Source organism: Mixophyes fleayi, chromosome 8 (assembly GCF_038048845.1).
Source record: "Mixophyes fleayi isolate aMixFle1 chromosome 8, aMixFle1.hap1, whole genome shotgun sequence".
NCBI classification, from domain to species: domain Eukaryota; kingdom Metazoa; phylum Chordata; class Amphibia; order Anura; family Limnodynastidae; genus Mixophyes; species Mixophyes fleayi.
The window spans coordinates 116,395,169-116,408,654 of record NC_134409.1 but is presented as its reverse complement, the minus strand read 5'-3'; the positions used below and the strand labels follow the sequence as shown (position 1 = coordinate 116,408,654).

Here is a 13,486-nt window from a genome sequence, read left to right as displayed (position 1 = left end):
TCCAGACACCTATCTGTGGATCAGTCACTTGCAGGCTAGTTCAGTTTCCTTCTTTGGTGGGTTAAAGGGAACAGGTGCCCCGTCACATGCAGGCTTAATAATGTGTTAGGTGATGAGCATGTAGTCATAGGTGTAGTAGCACAGTATGATCATAATTTGTTAAAAGTAGTAGGCACTAGATCTTCTTACCTGATGAAATAAATTGACAAATTTATTACATCTGCCCAATTATTTGTTAAATATATGCAGCTGCTTGCCTTTGATACTGGTATTTACCTAATATTCATGCATTCACTCATATTTGTATGTATCTGTCTAGTTTAAACCTGGATCTGCTCCTTTACATTTACATTTATATCTATAATTATATCTATACTCTTTGTCTATACAAAGATGTAAGATAATATTATAACACCCGCAGTGATCTCACTTTAAGCTCTGATTGACGGTTGACGCATTGCATTTGCTTGTTTGTTTCTGTATATTCTTTCTCTTTATGTACTAAAATTCAATAAAATAATACTTGATTCAAAAAAAATATATGCAGCTGCTCACAAAGGTCACAAAAATTGACACTCTCTCACTCTTAGGCTTATGAGTCTGTCTTTTGACCTGCACTGCCAGTATCTGTAGATTACCCTTGCCCTCATTTAGCAGCAGGTCTCACTGTCTACTACCTGTCACACTTGGTCATGTCAGCCCTCACAATGTGATTCCTCAACAAGTCAGGTTTACAATTCTCTGTCTCCTATATTGAGCTCTCATAAGTTTATCATCTTTCCAGCTCCTCGGGCATTCACTGTGTTCCGAAGCCCCCTCTCAGGACCCGGACTAGCTTTGCACTGGACTGTCAGCTCACTCATCATCCCTCGACCTTACAGCAGCACGTTCCTACACCTAGGCTGACCCACCACAATACTTCCCCATTACTTATCATACCTTTATTGCTGCCTTTTCGGACGTTTCGGACCTTTTCATGAACAAAGTCATGCCAGGACTGCGCGTCTGATTAGAGTACTACTCACAATTCTTTTGCTGCTTGGTTATTGTAGCAGTGTAAGAAGGAGATTCCAGATTCTGGCACGACCATAGGTCAGCGCATGTGCAGAATCAGTTTAGTTAGAGGAGGGAGGGGAAGAGCATCCAGTCTGCCGGGGTGGAATCAGTAGATCCTTCTGCCACGATGCCCTCCACATAGATGCCTTCCGCAGATGGAGTTAGCTATCGGGGACAAGCTCTAAAGAGTTAAGCTTATCAGAGATTGATAAATACGTCCAGAACGCAGTCCACATTGAGAACAATGGGGACTATGGTGGTTTGCCTAACACTGGCAATATCTCCTGCATTAGGCTAATGCTAATTAGACTTGATACTAACATTTGTCCTCACCAGCCGTGTCTTGATAAATAGGGCCCACAGTCAGGGATAACCCGTAGGGAAATAAACATGGAAACAAACTTGGCACTGCCACCAGACAGCACCACCTGGGACCATAGCGAGTTCTGCCGCATACTATATGCCCTGCCCTCATTAAGTTACCGCATACCTGCCTACTTTCAGTAGGTGACGTCTGGGAGAGGAGCGTGACTAGAGGGAAATGACGTTTTGTTGCGGGGGGGCGGGGTCAAAATGATGCGATTCTCTGAATCGCGTCATTTTAGCAAGAGAATTGCGGGATGCGGGAGAAATGCCAGCTCTCCCGGGAGTCTGGAAGACTGACCCGAATTTTGTGAGTCTCCCGGACTTTCCGGGAGAGTTGGCAAGTATGAGTTATCGTCAGTCATCCGAGGTGTCAACCATCCTCGTACAACCAATGGGACATTACACTAGTTTCTGTTATTCTGTCAAATTAACAGGAGACTCAGCTACACTCGAAGTATAAGTAACAAGTGTCACAGATATGCTGAATAGGATATAGCCGTAGAAGGAATATGTTAATTATGCACCATACAACATAGCAGTTTAAAATGTACTAAAAAAAAAGTGCTAAATGTTCCAGTGATGGCTCTCAGCCTTGTGTAAGTACTTGGGTAAATAAAAGTGCTGAAAAGTAGTTTACACTGGCACCATGGCTGAAAATCTGCTATCCTATAAGGAATTGTGGGAAATACATAAAAGGGGCTCTTCTGGCTTAAGTCAATGTAACTACTGCTTATGCAAGCAGCTGACACTGGATATAAATCCGACTTCAGTATTATTACTGCAGCTACTGAGAAAACAGAGAATGGTGGAGGTTTGTGGGAAATTTGCATTTTATTTGCTCTTGCAAAAAAAAAAGCTTATGTGAATAACTTTATTTACAGTGTTAATGCAGTAAAAAAGGAAATACTGGAAGATAGTTGCATTGCTGATATACTTCACTGAACCATGTCGTGGTTATTCATAATTAAACAGGTAGGGCTGCCATCAGAAATTGTGGGGCCCATTGCAAATGAAACAGGTAAGCCCCCTCCCAAAATGACATTAGCCGCGCCCACATCATTCAACCCAAAATTCTTCCACTTGCTCCAAAATTCCACCACTTGGATGGCAAGAACAAGGATTGGCTGGCAGATGTTAACCGGGGGATGGGGGGGGGGGGGGGGGGGTCAAGCACACAGCACTGGTCTATAAGTAGCAGCCTGTAAGGATACCACCCTCAGCTGGGATGGCAGTACGGGCAGCACAGTGCCTAGTGGTTAGCACTTCTGCCTCACAGCACTGGGGTCATGAGTTCGATTCCCGACCATGGCCTTATCTGTGTGGAGTTTGTATGTTCTCCCTGTGTTTGCGTGGGTGCTTCGGTTTCCTCCCACACTCCAAAAACATACTGGTAGGTTAATTGGCTGCTATCAAAAATTGACCCTAGTCTCTGGCTGTCTGTCTCCCTGTCTGTCTATCTCCCTCTTTGTCTGTCTGTGTCTGTGTGAGTGTGTGTCTATATTAGGGAATTTAGACTGTAAGCTCCAATGGGGCAGGGACTGATGTGAATGAGTTCTCTGTACAGCGCTGCGGAATTAGTGGCGCTATATAAATAAATGATGATGATGATGACCCTCTGTGGGATTCAACTCACTTGTGTATACCAGAGTATATAAAAAATAAGTCTTTATTATGACGGCACAACACCACAAGACGTTCACAAGATACAGGGTAAGTGGTTGCATGTATCCTCCAGCAGCCTCTTGCAGTCAGCACTCCAAAGTAATAATCTCAGGCTCTTTTAGAGTCTTGTCTTCCTGCAATATTACCACTAATGTTTAGCTAGACAGTTACTATGTCACCCAGCCTGGGTTGCTGGTTCACACAGACCCTGTCCTGGTAGGGTTTCCTCCAGCTGCACTACAATGCCTACCCAGAGTCCTTTTCGCTGATGTCTTGTACACCAGGATCCTCCAAGCTCGAATAGCTCTCTTGGCATTCTGCTCTGTTTATATTCTTGGCTGTATAAACAGGGAGTAGGGTGAAATACCTCAATCTTCCCCCTTTCAGCAGGGGTCTATCAGTGGATACTTTAACTATTAGACATACTGTCTCTGTGTCACACCTCATGACAATGGACATTTGAGACGAATGGTAATTACCTTAGCTAAGACAAGCAAAATGACTTCTGCTGTTCTGCTATTTTCACACAATATGGCAATATTCTTTCTATTTCTAATACATACAATATTGTAGGTAATAGCAATGGCAAAATGTACCTAATAACAGGAGATAATAATACACATAATACACCGATGCTCTGGTGTATATACTTGGACTGGGCCAAGGATTAAAAAGTACATTAAACTGAGAAATGAGTGATGAATAAAAAGTTCTCACTCTGGTAGCACCCCGTTTCCTCACACAGCCCATCCTTAAAGGGGGGGTTTCTGTACATCATATATTTATCAATATAAAAAGAGGCTATTTTCGTGTTGCTTAATCCAGCATTACTTTTATAATAAAAATAATGCAACAAAAAGCAAACTTTACTTTATATTGCATTTTAATTTATATTTACTTTCTCCTTACAGCACCTTTTAAAAACAAAAAAACGAACATACCTGTCTGATTATAATGGGATTTATCAATTATCTACTTTAAAACTCTGATGTTTTTGTCAGCAAAATTGCTTGGTTTTGCTTTGCCCTATATACTAGTAGGGTTATTAATTGTTTTAGAGTTAACCTAAAATAATATTAGAAGTGGTACTGGTAGGAGGAGCAGAGCACTAGGTGTCAATCTGACATCCTGGCCCAGAGCTGGATTAAGGCTCTGGGTGGCCAAGAGCACTATGGACAAGGGGTCCCCTATGATGTCACATGGTTATCATTTTAGACAAATACACAAGGCAATACTGTGTGCACACACGCGTTATATTGACATGCTCTCCCCTCACACACATGTTATGTTGACATGCTCCTCCCTCACACACGCGTTATGTTGACATGCTCTCCCCTCACACACACATGTTATGTTGACATGCTCCTCCCTCACACACGCGTTATGTTGACATGCTCCCCCCTCACACACATGTTATGTTGACATGCTCCCCCCTCACACACACGGGTTATGTTGACATGCTCCCACCTCACACACGTGTTATGTTGACATGCTCCCACCTCACAGACGTGTTATGTTGACATGCTCCCCCTTCACACACACACACGTTATGTTGACATGCTCCCCCCTCACACACATGTTATGTTGACATGCTCCCCCCTCACACACACATTATGTTGACATGTTCCCCCCTCTCACACGCGTTATATTGACATGCTCTCCCCTCACACACGCATGTTATGTTGACATGCTCCTCCCTCACACATGCATGTTATGTTAACATGCTCCCCCCTCACACACACACGTTATGTTGACATGCTCCCCCCTTCACACACACACGTTATGTTGACATGCTCCCCCCACACACACATGTTATGTTGACATGCCCCCCTTCACACACGCATGTTATGTTGACATGCTCCCCCCACACACACATGTTATGTTGACATGCCCCCCTTCACACACACACGTTATGTTGACATGCTCCCCCCTCACACACACACGTTATGTTGACATGCTCCCCCCTCACACACACGTTATGTTGACATGCTCCCCCCTCACACACATGTTATGTTGACATGCCCCCCTTCACACACACACGTTATGTTGACATGCTCCCCCCTCACACACGTTATGTTGACATGCTCCCCCCTCACACACGTTATGTTGACATGCTCCCCCCTCACACACATGTTATGTTGACATGCCCCCCTTCACACACACACGTTATGTTGACATGCTCCCCCCTCACACACACACGTTATGTTGACATGCTCCCCCCTCACACACACGTTATGTTGACATGCTCCCCCCTCACACACATGTTATGTTGACATGCCCCCCTTCACACACACACGTTATGTTGACATGCTCCCCCCTCACACACGTTATGTTGACATGCTCCCCCCTCACACATGTTATGTTGACATGCTCCCCCCTCACACACATGTTATGTTGACATGCTCCCCCTACCAACATTTTATTAACCACTTACTCACTTACCTTGTTCCTTCCATGTGCGCTGCTCTTCACTCGTGGTGCGCATCCCATGTGATTCCAGGTCTCTCGATAGGCGATACATAGGGGAAGGAGGGGAGTGGAGGGGGGGGGGGGGGCGGAGCGAAAGTATCCGCGGCCAATGATGGAAGGTGGCTGGACCCGAAGGAGGGGCCAGCCACCAAGCAATAGAAGACCAGCCAGCCCCTGGGCAAGGAACTTTTAGTCTTAGATGTTTTGGTATTTAAATTACTATGTGACCTTGAAGCAGAATGAGTGTTTATTAGAGATAAAGTATATCTAATTTATCTATTTTTTATTTTACATTATATATTAACAGGAGTTGAGCTGTCATATTGATTTTTTGGGTCATTAAAGTAATTTACAATCCACATTAATTTGTGTAGTCAGAACTCAGTAAGGAAAAGCCTTGATCTGAAGGTGTAAAGTTTTGTAATTTTGCATCTCCATAGATGCTGCCATTTTGGTAAGCAGTTATGCATATAAATGGGTTAATTTGCGCAAAATCGGAGTATGGCACCATAGTTTAGCATCTGCACTGCTGGTCTGCACTTTTGCATTTATGCAAATTACATTTTGGGTGTAATAATTTAATACACCATGGCCAGAATGCTGAGTTAACGAGAACAGCGCCCCCCACTGGCCACACTGAAATGTGGCGGAATATATGCATAGCTTGCAAGCAATAACAACTTAGAGATGAGCAAATTTTCCATAGTTTGCAATCTTTTATTAATGGACTAAACCAAAAAAAGTGGTTTAAATTTCCTTTGAATTTTTTCTTCATATATTATTTATTTTTTATTAAAACAGCACTTTGAAGGGACAATTAGATTCTGTAAAACTTTTTTTTTTATTTTTTAACGTTGGGAACAGATTCACCAGCTGTTAAATGCATGGTAGAAACTCCAAATCTTCTGAAACATGTTCCTAATATCTACGTTACAACAGAGCATCTCTCAGACATGCGGTAACCTGTTCTACTCATTATGTAGAATTAAAGAATAACTGCAACCTAAATATAAAAAATTACTTTTGGGTGGAGTTCAATATGTTTAGATAAAAAGCTGAGAACGGCACACCCCAAGTAAGTAAAACACAGCATTTATAAATACATTTTACATGCTAAACTTCATGTGTGAAGGGGCCACAGGCTGGTATAATATGTGTGAAGGTGGCAGAGGCTGGTATAGTGTGTGTGTGATGGGACACAGGCTAGTATAGTATGTGTGATGAGGACACAAGCTTGTATAGCTTGTGCGATAGGGAACATGTTGGTATAATATGTGTGAAGGTGGCAGAGGCTGGTATAGCGGATGTGCTGAGGTACAGGCTGGGTGCACAGTGACGGGTGCACAGGCTGGTATAATATGTGTGAAGAGGGCACAGGCTAGTATAGCGTGTGCGATGGGCCACAGGCTTGTATAATGTGTGTGAAGGTGGCTCAAGCTGGTGTAGTGTGTGTGTGATGAGACACAGGCTGGTATAAGATATGTGAAGAGGGCACAGGCTGGTATAGTGTGTGTGTGTGTGAAGGGTCACAGGCTGGTATAATATGTGCGAAGAGGGCACAGGTTGGTATAGTGTGTGTGTGAAGGGAGATGGGACACATGCTGATATAATATATGTGAAGGTGGCACAAGCTGGTATAGTGTGTGTGTGTGAAGGGTCACAGGCTGGTATAATATGCGTGAAGAGGGCACAGGCTGGTATAGTGTGTGTGTGAAGGGTCACAGGCTGGTATAATATGTGTGAAGAGGGCACAGGCTGGTATAATATGTGTGAAGAGGGCACAGGCTGGTATAGTGTGTGTGTGTGTGTGAAGGGTCACAGGCTGGTATAATATGTGCGAAGAGGGCACAGGCTGGTATAGTGTGTGTCATCTTCACATATATTATATCAGCCTATATCCCACACACACACTATACCAGCCTGTGCCCTCTTCACATATATTATATCAGCCTTTGTCCCATCTCCCATCACACACACACTGTACCAGCCTGTGCCACCTTCACACATATTATACCAGCCTGTGACCCTTCACACACACACTATACCAGCCTGTGCCAACTTCACACATATTATACCAGCCTGTGACCCTTCACACACACACTATGCCAGCCTGTGCCCTCTTCACATTATTATTTGATTAAGTATTAAGGCAGTTTGTTAATAACTGGAACTATGCAGAGAAATGGGGTTTTCTGTTAAGAATGACTAGTTCCCATGTGTTTTACTAAACATTTATAGAACAATAAAGTAAAAATAAACCCTTCTTTTATATCAAGCATATTTTGCCTTTAATGGAATGAAAGCTCACCAAACCTGTGGCATATTTTACTGGCCGTGTATTTGTTCCATCTCTGTGTATGTGCACATCAGCCGTGGTCTTGACATAGGCCGGCAGCGGCAAGAGGTCCTCGGAGAAAAATAAATACAGATAAAAGGCAGAAGATTGGAGGAAAAACAGACCCCAGCAGCAGAAGACAAACACTCTAATCAAGTAAAATAAACAGTCTTTCCTATTCCATATTCTGCTGGAATTATCCGCAAATGCAATAGATAAATTAGACAGATGGGAGTTCTATGGACAGGGCTTTTAAATGCTCCTTTCTTCAAGTATGTGCTACGATGATTGCATATTCTTTCATTTGACACATCACAAGAAATCACCCAGCTCCGAGTCTTTTAAAAAGGATTTGCACACCGATGATGTAATGTTGATGTAGTACAGGCCCTTTGTCACCCGAGCAGCCCTGTGAATGATGGGACATGCGTCACCTATTTCTGTCCTTCTGTAGGCCCCCCAATTCATATTACATTTAACAGGTTGGCTGTTTCCGGCTGACCTTATTGCTTTTCGTATCCAATCTCCAGGGACATGCGCATGCGTGACCTGGCTAGCTGTGTCACGCATGCACAGTGGAACTCAAAGCCCAGATTAAATTTTTTTAAAAATTTAAAATAGAAAAAATATATTTTTTAAAAAATATATATTTTAATGTAACTCCCATATGAAAGAAATGTTTTGTTGAAATAATAAAGTCTTTTCATTGAATTTCTCATATCACCATATTGAGTTGGCGATAACAAACAAAGGATTGCGATGGTACTTGTAGCGCTCTGATTGTTCTTAAATACTTTTTATATGAGTGTGGAATTATGGTTATAGGTGAGCTGTATTCTGTGTATGTTGAATATTATCCTTAATTCATCAGTATATTGTAGAAAAATTAATTCTATATGTTTAAAACTCACTAGTCCATTGTCATTTTTAGCATAGCATACCCCATAAACCAACAGCCTCACTTAACTCCTTTCCATGATAAGTATCAATAAGTTTCTGTAACAGTCTAAAATATTTTTATGGACCACCATCAAGAAGTTCTGTATTCCATCTACTTCTAACTACCTCCCTCTCCCGTTGCTCATCACCAACATCAGATTCAAACTGCTAGTGCAAATCGATGATAGTTTTAGTGCCCCCTCTGCCATACAACTAACTTTACATAATCTAACTCACACTACTAGTGCAATGATTCACATTGAGTAGGGGGCAACACTCATATACCCTTTTCTCATAGATATCCAGACTAGTTTGTATAACGATCAGCAATAAATTTTAAATTAGATTGTGAATGGAGTCTATTACAAGAATTGTTAGCTTACCTAAAGTTATATCTAAAGTTAGCAAATAATCAAGTTAATATTTAATATTTGGACTCTATTCAGTAAAAATAAATATTGCAAGGGCTAAAACCAGGTGTCACTTACTGCTAATCCTAGGCTCCTTTACTTGCAACACCAGACGCACATTCATTCTTTTTATTTTGCACATTAGAAGTCGCAAGTCAGACTCACGGCTGCTGATGTTCCTAGTAGTCGGGCTTAAAAAGTTTGTTGAGTGCACTGTACTGTTTCCAAGAAATAGGTCCCTGTTCAGTTACCAAGGTACTGGTCAAACGTATTTTTCTGTTCACTTCTTACTGATTCGCTTAGTTTCCTGGGTGTGATCTGTGGGTGTCTGGTAGTGATGACTATAATCTCCTTGCAGGTAGCTGATAAAGGTTGGGCATCAATTTAGATTCCATGCCCCTGGTGAGCAAGTCCACTAGTGGCAATGCTGTTCTAGTGCCAGTGACTGCAGGATGATCCTAGAAACACTGGGACAGATGGAAGACCTAGGCAGTCTGTCACTGCTTGACGCTGTCCCCTGCTTGTTCCTTTATTATTTACACTAGTTACTAGAGGGACACTTGTGTTGCCAGTGACATATTCCAAACCCACCAACATAACTCCTTCCATCCAATGTTGCGGTCCCAGACTTTTATCTTAATTATTTTTGTACTTACTTTAAATCATTAATTGATGTCTAAGGACGATACGTGGAAAGTTTAGGAGTAGAGCATTTTCTGACGAATGTGTTTGTTATGTTGGGGAGCCTGATATACTATTTGTGCTATCAATTGCAGTTCTTGTGAGAATGTCTGTGCCACACTTGGTTTGTTTCTCTACTTTGTTATGGCAGACTTAACTACCTTTTAATAACAGAAAGAGGGTTCTACTGGCTATGTCTATACAATGGATAAATAAAGTCTACACACCCTTATTGAAATTGCAGTTGTTTGTGATTTAAAACCTGAAATTAAGATAAATCATGTAAGACCTTTAATCTGACCTCCAAGCAAAAAAATCCAAGTGGAAAATTAATACACCATTTTTAGGAAAAGAAGTGATAATAAAATAAATCTACAATGCCTTGGTTGCATAAGCTAATAGTTTGTGGAAGCTTTTATTATAGCAGTGAGTTTTTTTGAATAAGTCTCTATCAACTTTGCACACCAGGACTTTGCAGTTCTATCCCATTCTTCCCTGCAAAAACGTTCAAGGTCGATCAAATTTCGATGCCTCTTTAGGTAATTCTCTTGGTATTATTTGTTTATTGTTCTGTACTGTTTCACCCTGTATAGTCTTCTGTTTGTATTGTGTACAGAGCTGCGGAAATCTTGTGGCGCCTAATAAATAAAGGATAATAATAATTCTACAAGTTTTCAATGGCTCTGACTGAGCCATTCCAAGGGGTAAATGTATTGAATAGCGATTTTTAAAATTCGTCGATATCCGGCAACTTTGCATGGTAAATTTAAAGCTGTTGCCGCTTTAAATTTACCATGCAAAGTCGCCAGATATTGGCGATTTGAAAAAAACGCTATTCAATACGTTTACCCCCAGGATGTTGGTTTTCCTCTTCTGAAGCCATTGCTTGGTTGACTTGGATGAGTGCTTAGGATTGTTATCATGTTGGAAGGTGAAATTCCTCTTCATCATCCTCTTCCGACAGAGGCCATCTGGTTTTGTGCTAAATTATCTTGATGTTTTGAACTATCCATCATACCCTTGATTTTGACTAAAACCCGTGTCCCAGCTGGAGAGGAGCAACCCTAACGCTCGATACTGCCACCACCGTGGTTCACAGTAGGTACGGTGTTCTTTGGGTGATGAGCTGTGTTGTCTTTGCCCCAAGCATGTCTTTTCCAATTAAGGCTAAAAAGTTCATTACCTTGGTCTTATCAAACCATAAGAAATTTTCCCACATGGTTTGGGATAGTGCACACATCCAGTGTTACGCTGCCCCTCCCGATTAAAGATTTCCCAGCAGTCTGTTACTCCGGCAGATGCGCCAGGAATGTGAGCCATGACTTGAACTGCTGAATTAACTGATTGAGTCTATGGATAGCAGCGTTTATAATATGCAGACTCCTTTTCTGTTCAAAACCACATGTATATTTTCATTGCAACAAAATGTATACACTTAGCTTCCACTTACTTAAATGTTTGAGAGGAATGGTCATTTTCAACGACAACTTGTACATTTATGTTCAAAATCAGATAGGGGAAAGGCAAAGAATGGCATCCATTATAATTATAAGCCTGAGAATCTCTGTATACTGTATGAAACACGTTGCTGCATTGTGTATATTCCATAGTTCTAATCTGAAGCTAAAGTGTAAGTTGAATACATATTCCGTAACTAGTCATCTATTATATACACATCCCCCTTAATCTCAAAAGAACATTACACTGAATCATTATTTAATTTAAAAACAGTCCATGCTTTGTGGAGCTCTTGTAGTGAAAGAAAACAAGGGCATGTCCACACTTTGGTCAGATGTTTTTGTATGGTAAATTTAAAAAATATTCTACAGTTTTTCGGGATAATATGACCTAAGGATGCACTTTTCCATTACAGTCTATAATGTTTCACTTGACATTTGTTTTGCAGGTTCCTCTTAAATGCGTGATATTAGTATAAATATATCATAATATATATGTGTTTGTATGTATTGTTGTGAGTAAAGGCGAGGTGGTGCTAGTTTGCATCTGTATAGACCCTGGTATTTGGGATCCCCCCTCCCCTCAGGATTGTCCACACCTATTAGCAGCTTGGAGCTCTCAGTATAGGTCTCTGCGAGGGGCTGAGGACCTAGTATGAGGCTGTTGTGTGTCCTGCACGGACTCTGAGAGGACAGCTCATTGACGAGCTGAGCAGAGGAAGGTATTGGAAGAGATAGAGTAGGCGGGTAGAAGATTTATTTTAAGCATACCTCTCAATGTCCTGATTTCAGTGGGACAGTCCCGAATTTAAAGTTCTGTCCTGCTGTTCTGCCCGTAGACATGTTTGTCCCGCAGGTGGGAATGGAGGGGTAAGGGAGATATCTAGTTTTTAAAGCACTAGGCAGCCCTCTGGGGTGTGGCCATACCCCCATCCTGACATGACCATGCCCATCAAAACATGACCACGCCCCCAATCCCGCTGCCTGGGACTTGCGTGCTGGGGGTATGTTTTAAGCACTACTGACCTACCAAGCCACAATATAATTAATGTCTGCCACCTGGATAAATCCAGCTTGATTGATTTGATTATTTCAGGAAAGTTTTCTAGGTACAGAGATTTGTATCGGGAGACGACATTTATCCCAAGTTATTTCATCTTAATGTGTTTCCAGGAGAAATTATAGTTGCTCTTCAAGAGCTCCAGGATTGAAAGTTGAAAATGGAAGGCAAGCGACTCTGTTTTAAAGAGATTTATTTTATAACCTGAGATGGCGCTGTAAGCAGAAAGATGTTGGAATAGGTTTGTAAGAGACATGTGAGGGGAGGTCAGTGTAAGTAATACAACATCAGCGAATAGGCACAGCTTATATTCTTCCGTCCTATTAACTCTGAGCATAAGCGGATTCTCAGCTCCAAGGTCTCGATAACCAGCGCAAACTATCAGGGGTGACAAAGGGCACCACTTTCTAGTGCCATTTGTAATAGCAAAGGGTTTTGATAAGACATTGTTTACCAAGACTTTGGCTGATGGAGATGAGTACAGAGCTTGGATCACTTGGAAGAAGTCGCCCCCAATCTGCTTATGGGTCTGCTGGCCGTCACCTTTCTTATTTAGGGCCCTAAGCCTCTGCTGTATGTTCTGTGAACTGCGGTCCTTTCCGTTTGTCCTACTCAACACCAGTCCCACTTGTTACCAGTTTTACACTTCCAAAACTGTAGTAAGTCGTGATCATACAAAGATCTGCTTTTGTATGAATACTGTCATGACAAAGCTGCGTTGTTTAAAACATATTGTTCTGTAATAAGGGTCCTGTATTTTGCTTGATTCCTTTTCCTCTTGGGGCACCGTTCCATTGGATTCCATGGCCTTTAATTCATTTTACCTCAGATGACTAAACACTATCTTTGAACCTGATTTCATTTGTTTCCAAGGTGAATGATAATGAACAACTCTGGTTGACCATATAAATACATGATGAAGCCAATGAGATCAAGTTAGGCATTTAGTAAAACTTGTTGGAGACATGTACAGGCTAATAAATGAAAGCTCCTATACTTCAAAGAAATTGAATAAAAGTCTTTATCATATGATACACATTGTCTTTTAATA

General features: G+C 41.6%; 1 protein-coding gene across 3 annotated transcripts in view; it reads left to right on the top strand.

Annotated features, from left to right (window-relative positions):
* ERC2 (ELKS/RAB6-interacting/CAST family member 2) overlaps positions 1 to 13,486 on the top strand; it is an 804,554-nt gene that overhangs the window by 320,120 nt on the left and 470,948 nt on the right. The window lies entirely within an intron of this gene.